The sequence below is a fragment of the Carcharodon carcharias genome, chromosome 14 (genome assembly GCF_017639515.1).
Source record: "Carcharodon carcharias isolate sCarCar2 chromosome 14, sCarCar2.pri, whole genome shotgun sequence".
Classification (NCBI taxonomy): domain Eukaryota; kingdom Metazoa; phylum Chordata; class Chondrichthyes; order Lamniformes; family Lamnidae; genus Carcharodon; species Carcharodon carcharias.
The window spans coordinates 46977795-46996085 of record NC_054480.1 but is presented as its reverse complement, the minus strand read 5'-3'; positions in this window follow the sequence as shown (position 1 = coordinate 46996085).

The following is an 18291-nucleotide window of genomic DNA, read 5'->3' as shown; positions in this document are numbered from 1 at the left end:
GAAAATCAGGCAGATTCTATAACAGTTCTACCAATTCACTGCCCAAGTGATAATTACCCCCATGTTTGCGATGGCCCATTTGCTTTTGAGAGAAAAAAAAGTCTACATTTTGTGTTGGGGTGATGGTCCCTTTAATCACTTGGTTTTTCTCGATTATGATTTCTGGCAACACACCTAGAAGGAGATTTTGTGGTGCAGTAGGTAGCATACCCTGCCTCAGAGGCAGAAGCTGAGTTCAAATCCCACACTTGGACTTGATGGCCAAGGAAGGCACATTTATAATGCGGACAAATAGTATTGTGATATACCTGTACGGATATGTATCTGTATACATCACTAGAAGGAAAATGATGCAATGTATTATGTCATTCAGTCTCAGTCTGTATGCAATGAGCAAACAACAACTCAGATGTGTTTCCGAGCTCTGCAACAATATAAGACTGCTATCATCTTCTGACATTTAGCAAATGAATTTAAAAGTAATGTATTAACTAATATCTTATGTGCCTTAATGTTTATGTGGCACTAAGCTGAAGGATTTATAAGAACATGACAAACAGGTTGAGTATCAACTTGTAAACCTTTACAACACATGCAATTGGCAGTTGTAAGAGAGGGAGAGATTGCTGGTCAGCCATGTGATGGAAAGACATCGGAGCCTCTACGATCACTATCCATAGCTCCAGGCCACAGCATGCATGTAAAAGTGTATGCTGCCACAGCAAATCAGACTCCTTAGGGGAGCCATTCAGCTAGGTTAGCTGGATGGCTGGTGTGGGTCAGATTGGTGCCAACAATATGGAGTTCAATCCCTGTTTCAGCTGGGGGTAGATTCAAGACCTGCCTTGTTGCCCTACCTGTGATGGAGATCATGGTTGGGTTGGACCTGCCTTCAGGCAGAGAGCTCAAGAAGAAGGAAAAACCACCTAGCTCCCAGTAATGATCATGTGATCAGCTTCCCTGGGAGATAAACGACGGAGGGGGAGAAAAGGGCAACATGAGTTAATAATATGGGTGTGATTCTGTGTTCAAGCAGTTTAGGCATTAGGTGTAAGAATAACCTGGCCACAGAGAGAAACCATCTCTCAAATTGGGTTCAGTTAAAATCTTGTACGTTGGGTAAAAGGGTAGAGAGAGACAGAGAGGCAGAGAGAGAGAGAGAGAGAGTTCTGAGCTTAGATGGCTACACTTAAGACACTAGTGATGCCTGTGTTGAACAAAGAGTTTGCAACCGTAGGACAATCAGGGGAAATTTTAAGGGAAAACCTGACCAGAGTTAAGCAGAAGCCCAAGAAAAATCAACCCTTACACAAATCTTCAAAGCAGTATTTACACCAAGCAGTTAATCTTCCAAATTTTGATAAGTATCTTGCTTGAGTTTATTGGTGTGTAAGTCTAATGGGTGTAGAGGCAATATGATTTAAAGAATTTAGTTTATATTATGAGAAACTGAGGTTATTATACTTTTATTATCTTTAACAAACTGACTATTTAAGATACAGTGTATTTATTAGTATTTATGTTCTTTGATTTTTGTGTAATAAAATTCTGTTGATTTAAACCGTGAACTTTGTGACTTCATTCTTTTAGCAAATACACGGGTTTCCAGATTCTAAAAAAGATTTTTTTTAAAAGTTACTGCTCCATACTATGATCATAACAGATTTTAACCAAGTTTTTGATTCAAAGTTAAAAGATCTTAGGCTGATTTTAACATGAATACAAAATCCATCCATCAATTCAATCTTCAATAAATTGATGGTAATTAAGATCAGATTCAAGAGTTTGTTTGGCTGAATGCCATTGGGATGTTCATGTTTACTTTTATGCAGAAATGAATTATATTATCTTCATTGTAAAGGAGCTGATTGTTAGATTAATGATATCTGTTAAACATTCCCAGTCCTTCCTCAGTAATCATCTTGCTTGCTATTGTTTGTACTTAATTGTCATAAAACTCAATAGATTCATGTATATGCATAAACCAATTAGACTGCACCAAGCTCAATCACACTTCAGGCTATCTCTACCTATCACTGGCCCTCTATCCAGCTCTACCCCCCTCCCCCCCTTAAACCAGTTTATGTTTCACCTCCTTTCTATTTTTACTTTGTTCTGTTGAAGAGTCATATGGACTCGAAACATTAACTGTGTTCCTCTCCACGGATACTGCCAGACCTGCTGAGTTTTTCCAGGTATTTTTATTTTTGTTTTCAATTACACTTTGTTCTGTCCAACAACAGGGTCAGCATTCTGGGCGAATAAGATAAAGTGGAGATTGTGCTTGAATTTTTCGTTTGTTGGGTGCACACAATCGGCAGGCCTAGAAGCGGTTGGGAAATGGGCCTCTGGCCACAATTGGCCCCCGACAGCAATTTCACACTGGCTGACCAATGAACTGCCAGCCAGCATGCAACAGGCACTGAGAAATGCTCAGCGCTGCCGGGATGGGTACTGGAGGAGGGCAGGTGCCGACCTAACTGAGGGTGCAGATGAGTGCTTCTAGTGAGCTCCCTGAAGGCAGCTGCCCCAGGGAGCTGCAGACCACCACAGAATAAAGGAAATTATAAAAAATGCTGCAAAATATGTCCATGCAGCACAATCAAGCAACTGAAAGCATATCTTATGAAAAAAAAAGTCCCCAGATATCTCATTATTTTATTTCAAAACGGAGATTTCAGCTCGGCCTGGATCAAGGTTTGAGCAAAAATGTGAATGCCGCCTGGGAGAGTGGCCTGTCCACCAACCATAAATGTGGTCAGGCACGCTTCTGACTGCCATGCGTGCCTGCTGAGTGAAATATTACGCAATTGCGCGATGACATAGGCACCCTCGCCCGACATCATCTCACGCTATTTCATATCCATTCGGGTCGGGCATGTGCTCGCCTGTGGGACGTAAAATTCTGGCCCTGGAGTAAAATATATTCACATTTTAATTTGTCACTCTCAGAAGCAGAGGTCTGTCACAATGTTTTAGGGGACCTGGCTTCAAACCTCTGCTTTGAATCCCTCTTTTCAGATTTTCTGGACTAAATTTTGCCACCATAGTTTTTAAAGTGGAAGGCAGCTTCATTCCTGGGTCTGTAACCTGGAGGTGAGGTTGCTGCACCTTCTGGTTCAATCTGCTAGAAAGGTGTTCAATCTCCAGGATTGCCATACAATTAGGGACAGCATGCAGGCTGAGGAGGCGGGAACCTGAGTCAGTGTAGATCAGTGTCACTGATCTAAAGGGTGGCTGGCAGTCTTCACTGTAGCTGCAGAGCTGATTGGCAGAGGGCAGAGCGTAACGGATGTGAACTGTGGCTGAAGGAACCAGCAGGCAGTTCTTTACCTGAGTGCTAACAGTAACAAGAGCAAGAATGAGATACTACTGCTCCGGAAGACCTCAGGCTTACTTCCTTCCACATTTCAAACTCAAACTGTGTTTTGCTTGTGATGGGCACTTGCTGAGCACTCGCCCCTGTGAGTTGATGAATTATAGTCACACCATGGGTCCCAAGTGCCACTGGTAAAATCCCATTGTCCTGAGGAAAAGGCTGGTAATTCACTCATTAACAAATTCAGTTGGCTTCCTGCCGCAACCAGGCAGATTGCTGATGTTATTCACAAGCCGCCTCTGGGGAAAGCAGGAGGGCATTGGATAACTAATCTGCTGTCTTTTTCCCCTGACTCTTCCTCCTTGTTCCCCATCCACACCTGCCTCTAAGGGCCTAGGGAAAATTTCACTCTCTGACAGCATGATTCCTTTTCCAGGAAGGGATTTACATTCATCCTGAAAGAGAAATTCCTTGCATTGAAAAATTCAACGATAAATTCAAAGGAGAAATCCAGATCACCAATCACTTCCTAGGTATTTAATGTAAAGTATCAACCACCATTCCATGGACAACTCTCATCTGTCAGCCAGAGGTTTGTAGGCTCAAGGCCTGCTGAAGCGGTCAAATCTCAGCTAACATTCCACTGCACTACTGAGGGAGTGCTGTACTGTCGAAGGTGTTGTTTTTTGACAGAGACTTTAATTCAAGGCCTTGTCTATCCTCTCAGATGAATGTAAAAGATACCATTTCCAAGAGTAGGAGAGAAGTTTTTTCTCTGTGTCATGCCCAATATATATTGTTCATTCAACATCACAAAATCAGATTATCTGCTCATTTGTTATATTGTTGTGTGTGCAAATTGACTGTAAAGTGCTTTGGGATGTCTTGGGATAATGAAGGGCACTATATAAATGCAAGTTCTTACTTCAATATTTATCTCCAGAAAAATCAGTTTGTGCCTCCAGCTTTCCTTGGAAGAACAGACTGTGACGTGCCAAGTCCATCAGGCCAGGATGCTTAGAATCTAGCTGGAAATCAAATATTAAACACTTTATGTAAGTATTCAATTTTATGCAAGGTGCATCAGCAATACATAGAATAGCCCTGTCAAATGCTTCTATGTAAATTTTTTTGGGACCGAGTACATACATGGTGAAATATTAAATGAAACAAACCTTCTCTATCCACAATCTCTCCTTCCTTCAAATATCTGAGTAATAAAAATAATGATTGTAGAATTGTTAAATTTTAGGTTTGCAAAGCATTATCATTTGGACTATTTTGCAATGGCGTCCTGCAGGGATCTGAGAATTGGGAATTGCTCTAACTGGCAAATGCGGTCTTTCATGTTTATTAGCATTGTGATTAATTAATAAGCCTAAGAATCCCCGAGTGTACAAGGCAATAAATGGCTCATACACACAAAAGCACAAAGGCTAGAGGCCAAGGTGTTTATTAATGCACAGAAATGTGTTTGGTTGAGTACCTCTGGGATTCTCATATTTGCTCCTGTTAAATAGCAACAGAATACTAAAGTAACTTTCAAGAAAAGTAGCTATTTGCTAGAATCATCACATGTGCAGTTGCAGTGATACACTTTTATCGAGCATAACCATCAGTTACCACTTACTGTAGTGCAATACTCATGGTAATTACCATAGGTGTGTAATTTCAACATGCAATCAAGGAATAAAAACAAAAAGTGCTAGAAAAACTCAGCAGGTCACACAGCACCTGTGGAGAGAGAAACAGAGTTAACTTTTCAGGGCCAATATGACACTTCTTCAGAACTGACGAGAGGCAGAAATGTGACGGGTTTCATGCTGTCGAAAAAGAGGGAGGGTCACGTGGAGCAAAAAGGGAAGGTCAGGAATAGGTTAGAGGGAGGGTGAGATTAAATTACAAAGATGTCATAGAACAAAAGGCAAAGAGAGTGGGAATAGTGGTAGTAAAGGAAAAAAGCATTATTGAAGAGTAGGTTGTTATTAACAGAATAAAGGCCAGTGCTGTCTGAAAGCAAAATAGCAGAATGTGTTAATAGCAGAATAAAGGTCAGTGCCATCTGAAAGCAAAACATGAGAATAAGGTACAGACTGGCACTGGTGGAAACATACAAAATGGAGGAGAAAGTTCATGGTCTGAAGTTGTTGAATTCAATGTTGAGCTCAGAAAGCTGTAAAGTGCTTAATCAGAAGGTGAGGTGCTGTTCCTCAAGCTTGCATTTGGCTTCACGGGGTCATTTCAGCAGGCCAAAGTCAGAAATATAAGCGTGAGGGCAAGATGGTGAGTTGAGATGGCAAGTGATCGGAAGGTTGGAGTCATGCGTGCAGACTGAACAAAGGTGCTCTGCAAAATGGTTACCATCTCTACCATTCAGAAGGACAAGGGCAGCAGACACATGGGAACACCACCACCTGGAAGTTCCCCTCTCAGCCACTCACCATCCTGACTTGGAAATATATTGTCGTTCCTTCACTGTCACTGGGTCAAAATCCTGGAACTCCCTGCTAACAACACTCTTAGCAGCATTCTGGGTGTACCTACACAACATAGACTGCAATAGTTCAAGAAGGCATCTCACCACCACCTTCTCGAGGGCAATTAGGGATGGGCAACAAATGCTAGCCTAGCCAGCATCGCCCACATCCCATGAATGAATTTTTAAAAATAATCTATTCAGTCTTCCCAATGTACAGTGGATCACTTTGTTAGAAGCAAATACAGTAGACTACAGTTCCACAAATGCTGCCTGACTTGCTGAGTTTTTCTAGCACTTTTTGTTTTTACTTCAGATCTCCAGCATCTGCAGTATTTTGCTTTTATTGTGCAATCAAGAATTCCATTATACTCTATTATACTGGTATCAGACTGGCATCAGTATTGTACAATGATCAGAAGAGGACTCCCATTTATATTGGGACATAAAAATAGGAGCAGACCATATAATCCCTTGAGCCTGTGCCACCATTCAATCATGAACTCAACTCCATTTATCTACATTTGATTCTTTTGATAACTAGTATCTATCAACCTCTGAATTCAACACTTCAGTTGACCAAGCTGCCACAGCCTTTTGGGGGGTGGGGGGTGGGGAGGGAGGGAAGAGTTCTAGATTTCCACTATCCATAATATGAAAAAGTGCTTCCTGATTTCACTCCTAAAAATACCTTGTTCTTATTTTATGTTTGTTTCCTGCTTTCCCCCACCAAAGGAAATAGTTCCTCTTGTATCTATCCGCTTGCATTCCCTTAACGTTTTAAGCACTTCAATTAGATTGCCCCTCACCTTCTAAACTCCTAATGTAAGCCTCTGAGCCCAGTATCACTCTGGCAAATCTGCTGTACCCCTCCAAGGCCAAAATATAACTTCCCTGGTGCTGTGCACAAAATTAACCAAGGATCTCTGTAACTGAAGCATAATGCTCGCTCCCCTTTGTATTCCAGCCTCCTTGAAATAAAGGCCAACATTCCAATACCCTCTTTGATTATGTTTTGTACCTTTTAGTGATTTGTGTACATGAACACCTAAATCCAGTTGCTTCTTCACAGCTTCTAGTTTCTCCCCATTCAGAAAATATTCTGATATATCATGCTTCAATTAAAAGTGAATGATCTCACATTTTCTTACATTGAAGTCCAACTGCTTACCATTTTGTTCATTCACTTAATCTGTTCATGTCTGTTGACAACTTCTTGCTCTCAGCTTTCAGTGTACTGTTTCTCCTAACTTAACGTTATCTACAAACTTAGATATGTAACTCTCTATTCCTTTTTCCAAGTTTTAACATCAGCTGAAGTTTATGTTGAGTTTAGCATCAATTAAACTCCTAACTATAAGCAGGTATTTTTTATTGTTAGCATGTGCACAAAACATCCCTTCTTATCTAACATGATAATATTTCATAAGACTTTAAAATATCCTTAGGAGGTACAATAGATTAGTTAGGCTCTTTTATCACAACAGGTTGGAGTTCTACTTTTTTAAAAAAAGGCCCAGCTGCTGAGGACTTGCAATTCCTGGCTTCATGTACATGGAAATCACATTTCCTACATGGCTCCTAAGTTATATTATTGATTTTCCCACATTTGACCCACATTTCAAACTGTTTCCCATCGATAAAAGGTAAAAGAATGCAGAAAGAACTTGCTCTTAAACAATGAGCAATCCAATAATAACTTTTGGAGGCATTATGTAGGCAAAAGTATTACAATAATGACACTGTAAATCTAGCAGTAATAGATTACCGTATGCTTTCTGCCACATAATCATTTTTAATCCACAGTCTGGAAACCTGGATTGAACTCTTAGAAACAGAGACTAATATTATTTGAACTCACAGCCCTAGATGTGTAACCCCAATTTGCATTACTATACATTTGTCACACAAACATATAAACAAGGATCAAGAGTAGGTCATTGAGCCCCTTGAGCCTGCCATTTAATAAGATCATGGCTAATCTGATAGTAACCTGAAATCTGCATCCCACCTACTGCCGATAACCTATTATCCCCTTGTTTATCAAGAATCTATCTACCTCTGCCTTAAAAATATTACAAGACTCTGCTTCCACTGCGTTTTCAGGAAGAGAGCTCCAAAGACTCACAACCTTCTGAGTGAAAATGTTTTGCCTCATCCCTGTTTTAAATTTTTGACCCCTTACTTTTAATCAGTGACCCCTGAGGTTGAGATTCTCCCACAAGAGGAAACATCCTCTCCACATCCACTCTGTCAAGACCACTCAGAGTTTTATGAATCAATCAAGTTGCCTTTTACTCTTAAACTACAGCAGATACATGCCGAGCAAGTCTAACTTTTCATCATAAGACAATCCACCCATTCCAAATATTAGTGGTAAACCTTCTCTGAACTGCTTCAAACATGTTTATATTCTTCCTTAAATTAGGTGACCAATATTGTACACAGTACTCCAAATGTGGTCTTACCAATGCACTGTACAACTGAAGCATAACCTCCCTACCTTTGTATTCAATTCCCCTCACAATAAATGATAATATTCTATTTACTTTTCATATTACCTGCTGTACTTGCATATTAACCTTTTGTGATTCATGAAATAGGACACCCAAATCCCTCTGCACCTCAGAGCTCTGCAATCTCTCACCATTTAGATAATATACTTCTCTTTTATTCTTCCTGTCAAAATTGACAAGTTCACATTTTCCAAGCTATGATGTGTACATGTGCAATATTAATATTTAATTTAATTGGCTGGTCAAATATATATTTAACACTGACTTAAGATAGGTCAACTGACATAGCTTGTATTACAGGTTGGTCAGTTTCTGGAAGCTTTCAATGTAGATTACAAATAGGAGATGTCAAGGCAAACTTCCTATGGAATTTCACACCTGCTGATGTCAAGAGTTACTTTAAAGATGAACTGAAACTTGTAACTGGCTCTCACCATTTGCATTTCTATAAACCTACCTTTCATGCAGAGACAGCAAGTCTACAAGGACAATGGCTATATAGTAGATATTGATGTGTTCTTCCTGGCTCACTACAGGGAAGAATGGTCCATTAAGAAGTGATGGCTGGGACATTAAAGAAACTAATCACCTAGGCTGTAACACAATAGCCAAGGTTTGTCCAGACATGAGCTGATCAATTACATTCTATAGATTACTCGACTCATTATGGGCAAGAGAGGTCATGTAACCAGAATCACCACTTTGAAATGTATTTTATTACAATACCCTGGTTGTTTTTGGGCAGTCCAGAAGAAGCCTAATAGAACGATAACATCAGCTCTCTCTCTCCCCGCTGTTCTCAAGTTCAAGACCCTATCTCTGATACATTTTGGAATCTACCACAGAGATAAAGAATTTGAATCAAAGGAACCTCCAGTGCAATAGCATCAACTTTTGGAAAATACATATTACAGTTTAAAAGAGTCCATCCCCAGAAATTGCAGTCAGCCTCAATCTCACTGGAATTTTAAGACCACTGTGAAAAATAAATCTGCCTCAGCTGATAGCAACAGCGATGGACTCAAACAGCGAATTTTCTTTTAAAATTGTATCTTAGTTTAGCCAAAGTTAACCCCCTCTAATGTATAACTTGTAATTTTGCGTGCTTACATGTGTCTATATATTGCGAAGGTCGGAACATGTGTTTACCTTTATAAATATCTTTATATCTTTAGTTGGGTGGGCTTTTAGCACAACAAAAACTAACCCCTTTGTGTTTAAACTCAAGAAAGCCTGTCAGACTGAGTCCTTTGCAATCAGCATGTAAACAATTAAATACAGAGACTGAATTAGTACCTTCATCCTTATAATTTGAAAAAACCCTGTTAAAAGATCAGCGAGGCATAGGAAAGAAAGGTGGATTCCGGACACGTATCCTCACCAGTCATAACACATTCCACATTCCACTTCATTGGAGTGGAGTCAATCTGTCTGCAAAACCCATCAAAGACAATGCCTTCAGGGGAATGTAAAGGACTCACATCTCCTGTTTCATTGGTAAGATATCTATGGTAATCACATTCAAATGTTGAGGATGGGCCATTAAGACTAATTGCCTAGACAATGGGATCCTGGCGACGTGAGCTAATCAAGTCACCTTTGGAATGTCTTTTTTTTAATCCCAATGGCAGTTGGAGAAGGAGGGTTACATGACAAGCCAACCTTTTGTATATTTTTAAGCACATGTTTTCTCAGCAGAACTGAGGAACACAGCAGTTTAAGGAAAAAACCTAAGTGGGGACTTCCTGCCTCCTTTTTTCTCCAACCCACCTGGTGAGCTTCAAGTCTTGTTTGCTGACCATGATTATACAAGGACACCCTGCTGTAGATAGTTACTGGTTTGGATTTTTTAAAGAAATACCTATCCTCTCCCAAAGAACAAACAACTCAGTTATTTTCAAGCGGAAGGATCAAGACCATCGGATTCAGCTTGAAGCCAGCCGAGTTATCAAACTACAGACTGTATATACTTTTATCTTTTCTTATGGACCTTAACTTGTGTAACCTATCCTTCCCCATTCTGTAGTCTGTATTTGTGTGTGTGTGTGTGTGTGTGTGTGTGTGTGTGCGTGCGTGCGTGTATGCGAAAGTCAATGCATCTTTTATTATTTTACTTAGATTACTTTAAGTATAATAAAGCTAATCTTCTTCTTTGTTAAACTCAAGAAAATCTGCCCTATTGGGTCTTTTATGATGTCAGCTTGTACACAGTTAAGTACTCACTGTATTGGCAAGTATATCCGATCACAATATCTATACAATGCAGAAGGAGGCCATTTGGCCCATTGAGTCTGCACTGGCTCGATGAAAGAGCATACCACCTAGTTCCACTCACTCCCCTGCCTTATCCCGTAACCTTGCACATTCTCTCTTTTCAGCTGGCAATCCAATTCCCTTTTAAATACCTCGATCGAACCTGCCCCCACCACTCTCTCAGGAAGTTTGTTCCAGACTCCAACTGCACTCTGGGTGAAAAAAAGTTTTACTCACATCAGATTTAGTCCTTTTGCCAATTATTTTGAATCTGTGCCCTCTAGTTCTTGATGTTCTCTTGAGTGAGAACAGTTTATCAATACTTACCCTGTCCATACCCCTCAGGGTCTTGAATAACTCTATCAAGTCTCCTCTCAGCCCTCTTTTCTCCAAGGAAAACATTCCCTCCCAACCTCTCCAATCTATCCTCATAACTACAGTTCTTCATCCTGGGAATCATTCTTGTAAATCTCCTCTGTACCCTCACAAATGACTTCACATCCTTTCTCAAATACGGCACCCAGAACTAAATGCAGTACTCCAGATGAGGCCAACTTATACACATTCAACATGACCTCCTTACTCTTGTACTCAACGTCCCTTTTAATAAAGCCTAAGATAATATATACTTTATTAACTGCTCTCTCAACATGCTCTGCCATCTTCAATGGCCTATGAACATATACACCAAGGTCCTTCTGTTTCTGCGCCTCCTTTAGAGGCCTTCCCTTTATTTTATACCGTCTCACCATATCTTTCCTGCCAAAATGAATCACCTCACACTTATTGGCATTGAATTTCATCTGCCACTTGCCTGCCCAATCCATCGACATGTCTATGTCCCTTTGAAGTTCAAGACTATCCCCAGCACAGCTGACAACTTCTGCAATCTTCATATCATCTGCAAATTTTGAAATCAAACCCTGCACACCACTGTTTAGGTGATTAATATATATCAGGAAGAGCAGGGGTCCCAACATTGACCCCTGAGGAACTCCACTACAAACTTTGCTCCAATCTGAAAAACAACCATTTATCACTACTCCCTGTTTCCTGTCACTCAGCCAATTTCTTATCCAAGTGCCTACTTTCCCTTTTATTCCATGACGTACAATTTTGCTCACAAGTCTTTTTGAAAATCCATATACACCACATCAATAGTGTTTCCTTTATCTGTTACCTCCTCAAAAGGCCGCAGAAGGTTGGTTAAACATGATTTTCCCTGACTGAACCCATGCTGTCTTTCTTTAATTATCCTGCACTTGTCTAAGTGATTATTGATTTTACCCTGTATTATAGTTTCCAGAAATTTCCCTACCACTGAGATCAAACTGACTGGCCTGTAGTTACCAGCTTTATCCTTGCACCCCTTTTTGAACAAGGGTTTGATATTCACAGTTCTTCAGTCCTCTGGCAGCTCCACTATGTCTAAGGAAGAATGGAAGATTATCACTAGTGCCTCTGCAATTTCCACCCTCACTTCCTTTAGTACCCTTGGATGCATCGTATCCAGTCCTGGTACCTTATCTATTTTAAGTAAAGATAACTTTTCCAACAACTCCATCCTCTCAATTGTAAGTTCTTCTGGTGAACCAGTTACCTCCTCTCTCACCTTGGCCTGGGTAGCAAGTTCTTCCTTTGTAAAGACAGATGCAAAGTACTCATTCAACACCTCCACTACTTCTCCAGCCTCCATGTGCAAGTCCCCTTCTTTGTCCATAATCGGCCCAACTCTTTCTTTTACCACTCTTAATTATTTATATGCTTATAGAAGACCTTGGGATTCCCTTTTGTGTTCACTGCCAGACTCTTTTCATGCTTTCTCCTTGGTTTTCTTATTAATTTCTTCACTTCCACTCTGGTCCTTCCATATTCAGCCTGATTCTCCATTATATTTTCTACCTGACATCTGTCGTACATGCACTTCATCCTTCACATCTTTACTTCTATCTCACTCATCATCCAGGGCACTCTGGATTTATTTGTCTTACTTTCCCCTTCAAGGGAATATACCTTTTAAAAAAAAAGTTGCAGTCCTCACCTGGTCATAATAGAAATTTGGGGGTTGTGTCCATGACCAACCCGCAGACAAATGAGAAACTGAAAACGGGGAACCAATTTGATCCTTAGACAAAATATATAAATTTCGCTTTCTTGTGGTTTGCAGTGCTAATGTACAAAAAATATCCGTATCTGAAGCCAGTACCTTCCTAGAATAGTGTGAGGTAACTTGGGATAGGTTAAAACTCTATCCATTGAAGATTTAAGAAATATAGCTAGGCATTTAGGGATATATATCCCTCTAAAAGCTCAGAAACTCAAAATCCTAAAACTTGTGGCTAATCATTCTGAAATAGAACTTGCAGGACCCAAAACAGGCATAGAATCTGAAACAGAACAACACGCATTCGAAGGATACGGCTGGAACAGTGGAGACTGGGGCTGAAATTCCAAGGAAGAGACCAAAAAGAGAGAGAAAACAAAAAGAAGAAAGGAAGAGACAGGAATGGAGAGAGGAAAGATGGAGACAGGTGAGAAGGAAAGAGGAAGAAAGAGAATTCCAAAAAGAGGAAAGGGAAAAGAGGAACAAGAAAGGGAGTTAAGCCACTCAAACTAACTGACTTAGGAAAGACTTATTTCACCCAGTTAATGCACCACTGTTAAGAGAACCCACACACCCCACCCCCTCCCCCCAACAAATCTCCCACCCAAGGTTCAGGACAGAGAGCTGAGTTCTTTAAAGTTCTCCCAGTTGATAGCAAAGTTTGATTAGGGAAACTTGGATGCATTGTTCTTCTCATTTGAAAAGTTTGCAAAACAGCTATAGTGGCCAGCAGTGAGGGCTGGGCCCTGCTACTGCATGGCAAATTAACAGGAAAGGCTCATAAAGTTTATTCCCTGTTGTCCAACAAGATTTCAGCAAAGCCTGAAATGACCGAAAATGCTATCCTGGATGCATACAAGCTGGTACTGGAAACGTACCGCCAAAAATTCCAAACTCTTCAGAAACAGCCTGACCAAACTTACATTGAGTTCGAAAGGGTTAAGCAACTTGCTTTCAATCAGTAGATATGGGCACTTAAAATAGGGTCCACTTATGAAAGCCTCAGAGAAGTGACCCTCCTCGAGGAGTTCAAGAAGTAATTTCCACTTTCTATAAAAATCCACTTGGAGGATGTCATGAAACTATTAATGTACATAATATTATTGGAAAATATTTTACTTTTAAATTAGAGTTTTAGTCTGTAGGTGTGTCTTAATTGGATTAAATCCAGCTAGCCTGGGTACTTTGATGTGTACTAGTTTTGAGATGTAAACAGAGAGGTAGAGAGCATTTGCACTCTTTGAATAGAGCATTCAAGAAGTGGGGTGAAAACTGATGCCTATCGAACAATACCAAGCAATATGTTTATATTACTAATAAAATTGGTACTATGAAAAGGGTTTTATTGTTGGAGAGGCTTAGTTCAGTGGTTGGTAATACAATGAGAATTTACATTCAAAGGGCTGTGCTGGGTATAACTTCAATAGTTTTGTGTGTGCAGAGCAGAGGCAATGTGAGCTCAAAAGCAGTTATAAGCTTCTGACTGTCTCCAAAAGATCTAAAGTGAAAAGAAAGGTTGCGGGAAAAGATATTAAAACATTCTTTATTTCATTTGAGAAGCTAGCTAAACAGATGAAATGGCCACAGGAAAACTGGACTTTATTATTACAGTCTAAGTAGGTAGGTAGTGCGCTTGATGTTTATGCTTCGCTATCAGAAGAAATGACGGTGAATTATGATGTGGTCAAAAAAGCTCTTTTGAGTGCATATGAGTTGGTTCCTGAAGCAAACGGGCAGAAAATTAAGAATGTGAGAAAACAGCCTGGGCAAAATTATACTGAGTTTGAAAGAGTAAAACAAAGTAATTTTGACCGGTGGATATGGATGTTAAAAATAGAGGCAACATATGCAGCTTTTAGGGAAGTCATTTGGTAGTGAGAAATCATGTGGACAAATGGAGGGTTGATTTTGCAAGACAAGCAGTAGAGATAGCTGATGATTATGAGTTAATTCATAGATCTAAACCTTTTTATCATCACCCTTTCAAATTGGAAAAGGATAAAAAGTGGGAAAGTGAAAGGAATGTAAGTAGTCAGGGAAGAGAAGGAGTAGCTGGAAGTTCCCAGGAAGTTTTTTCTCAGAATAAAAAGGAAGGTGCTGAAGGTAGAAGTGACATTCAAAAATTGAGGTGTTTTCATTGTAATAAAGTGGGGCATACAAAGTCCGTGTGGAGATTGCAGAGAAGATCTGTAAGAATTATTGGGCTACAGAAAACTCTGGAAGTAAAAGTATTTTGGGTTCTGTTGTTCAGGCACAGGAAAAACCAATGGTTTGTGTATAGGCAAAACTGGGAGAATCAGTAAAATGTAAAGAAGTGGAAATGTGTTCACAGGTTACTCAGGATAATTCTGGGGAGGAAATTGCAGAAATACTTAAAGATTTTGTATGTGAAGGGAGTCTTTCCATGTGTACAGGGTGGAGTAGGTAAAGATGTTAAAATTTTAAGAGGCACAGGAACTAGTCAATCCCTAATGTTGTGGGATAGTGATATTTGTTGTTCAAAGGGAGTATTACAGAAGAAGGTAATAATAAGTGGGGTTCATGGAGATATTAAATCTATTCCATTGTGGAAGGTAAATTTAAAGAGCAAATTGAAAACAGGTGAACTTATAGTTAGAGTAGTGGAAAAAATGTCCATTGCAGAGGTTCAATTTATTCTGGGTAATGATACAGCTGGATCGCAAATATGGGTGATGCCTATGGTAGTTGAGCAGCCTGTAGAAGTGTTTTCAACAGAGTTGTTACAGAAGGAACATCCTGGCTTGTTTCCTGATTGTGTTATAACAAGATCAAATGCACAACGGGAAGAACAAGATAAACAAGACAGGCAGTTCAAAGGCAAGATGAAGGTGCCAAAATCCAATTAGCTGGTCCTGTATTTGATAACGTTGTTCAGGAAGAGGGAATGCAGGATAGTTCAGTTAAAATGTTTAACTCAAAGAAGTTAGTGGAATTACAGAAAAATGATTTGCAATTAAAACAGGTATATCAGAAAGCTTATTCAGAAACCAAAGTAAAATGTATTCCAGTATGTTATTATCTTCAGGAAGGTGTTCTGATCAGAATTTGGAGGTCGGATTATGCCTCAGCAAATGAAAGCTGGAGGGAGGTGCATCAGATTGTTATCCCATTAGGGTATAGAAATGAGATTCTGAAGATTGCTCATGAAATTCCAATGAGGGACCTTTAGGAATTAGGAAAACACAAAAATAGAGACAGCGATATTTTTTTGGCCAGGATTGCATAGGCATGTAGTCAATTTCTGTAGAACTTGTCCCACATGTCAAATAACAGGAAAACTATAAGCACTGATTAAGCCGGTGCCTTTAATCCCATTACCAGTATTTGAAGAACGTTTTACCAGGATCATGATTGATTGTGTAGGACCCCTCCCTAAGATTAAAAGTGGAAATCAGTCTTTATTGACAATATGGATGTGTCTACCAGGTTCCCTGAAGCGATACTTTTAAGAAACATTACAACTAAGAAGATTGTGGAGGAGTTAATGAAATTTTTTACAAGATATGGTTTACCTAAAGAAATACAATCAGATCAAACAGGGGTCAAATTTCATGTAACAGCTGTTTAAGGAAGTAATGAACAGTTTGGGGATAAAACAGTTTAAGTCAACAGCTTATCATCTGGAGTCACAAGGAGCTTTGGAAAGATGGCATCAAACTTTAAAAACTATGATAAGAGCATACTGTCATGATTATGCACAGGATTAGGATATAGGAATCGCGCCTGTGCGCGAAAGAGCACAGCAATCTCCCTGAGGCATGGAGCTGCCTCATGTAGATTAAGTAGATAATAAAAGTTTTTATTAAAATAATAAAAATTTTAAAAAAATATTGAAACATGTCCCCTCATGTGACAGTGTCACATGAGCTGAGATATATTTGTGAAGTTTACAAAATGTTTTTATTAATTTTATAAAACCTTCAGGAAACCTCATCCTGCCCATGGATGAGGTTTCCTGGAAAATGCAAAGGGCGCTTTTGCTCGTCTCCTGCCTGCCAACCTTAAGGTTGGACGGGCAGCATTGTTAATGGCCTTAATAGGCCATTTACAGTCCGGGGGGCGCGCAGCAGCCTCCCGCCAAACGCAATATTGAAATGACACTTGATGATGCCGGGATGCATGCCTGACATCATCTCGCATCACTTAACACGTCAGCGTGTCGGGCCCACTACCTCCCCACAACACCGACAGCGGTATTCTGCCCGTTGAGTCTGGTTGCAGTAATTGAAGTTTGCCTATTGTATTGGTTCCAAAACTGGTGGAACACAAGGACTTTGTGTGGACTATCAAAAGTTGGATGCCGAGACAAAAGCAGATTCATATCCATACCACGGCTGGAAGATTGCTTTGAGAAAGTGGGACAATTGAAATTTATCACAAGGATTGACTTGCTAGAAGGATATTGGCAGGTACCATTGTCAGAGAGAGCAAAGGAGATATCAGTTTTTATAACGCCAAGTGGACTATATCAGTTTAAAGTCATGCCGTTTGGTATGAAGCATGCACCTGTGACATTTCAAAGACTGAAAAAAAAAGTTAATTGCAGGTCTAAGCAATTGTGCAGTTTATATTGATGATCTAATCATTTTGAGTCAGATCTGGAAGAATTATTTATTCAACTACAAATAGCTAATTTGATGAAGAACTTGGCTAAAAGTGAATTTGCAAAAGCGCAAATTAAGTATCTAGGCCATACCATTGGACATGATAAAGTGGCTCCGAGAGATGCAAAAGTCAAGGCTATCATGGATTTCCCAGTGCCTACAACAAAATGAAAATTTTGAGATTTCTGGGCATGAGTGGGTTTTACTGGAAATTTGTTCCAAATTTGAAGTTAGTGGTTGCTCCACTGACTGAACTATTAAAAAGGACTAGAAGTTTCAATGGACACTGGAGTGTGAGAAATCATTTGATAGTTTGAAAACTGTATTAACTGCAACCAGTGTTGGCAGTACCCAATTATGCCAAGCAATTCAAATTGGCCATTGACACAAGCGTTATAAGCATTGGGGCAGTACTGTTACAAGAAGATGACATTGGAATTGAAAAACCAATAGGGTATTTTCACGGAAGCTGAATATACAACAGAGAAGATATTCAACGATCGAGAAAGAGACTTTGAGTTCAGTTTTAGCATTGCAGCATTTTGAAATTTATGTTATAAATAACTCATCAGAAACATTTGATTTTACAGACCATAACCCTTTGAAGTTTTTGGACAAATTTCATGAAAAAGTGCAAGGCTTTTCAGATGGAGCCTATTATTACAACCATTTAATCTACATATTATACATATTGCTGGAAAATAAAATCTGTTTGCAAATGTGTGAACAAAAGTTTGAAGTTTAAAGGAAAATGGGACTTTTTTTTAAAATCCTGGACACTGAACTGGAGTGATTTCTGTTGATGCCAAGGGCTTGTGTATATATATTATGTAAATGCATGCATCTAGTAATGTAATACTGTAATAAGTATAGGAGATAGTGTGAGATGGGTTATTAAAATGAAGCCGTCTTTTAGAATTATGACGGTTCATTTTCCGATAAGGAGGAGGATCTCATGAATCTATTAATGTATATCATATTATTGGAAAATACTATTC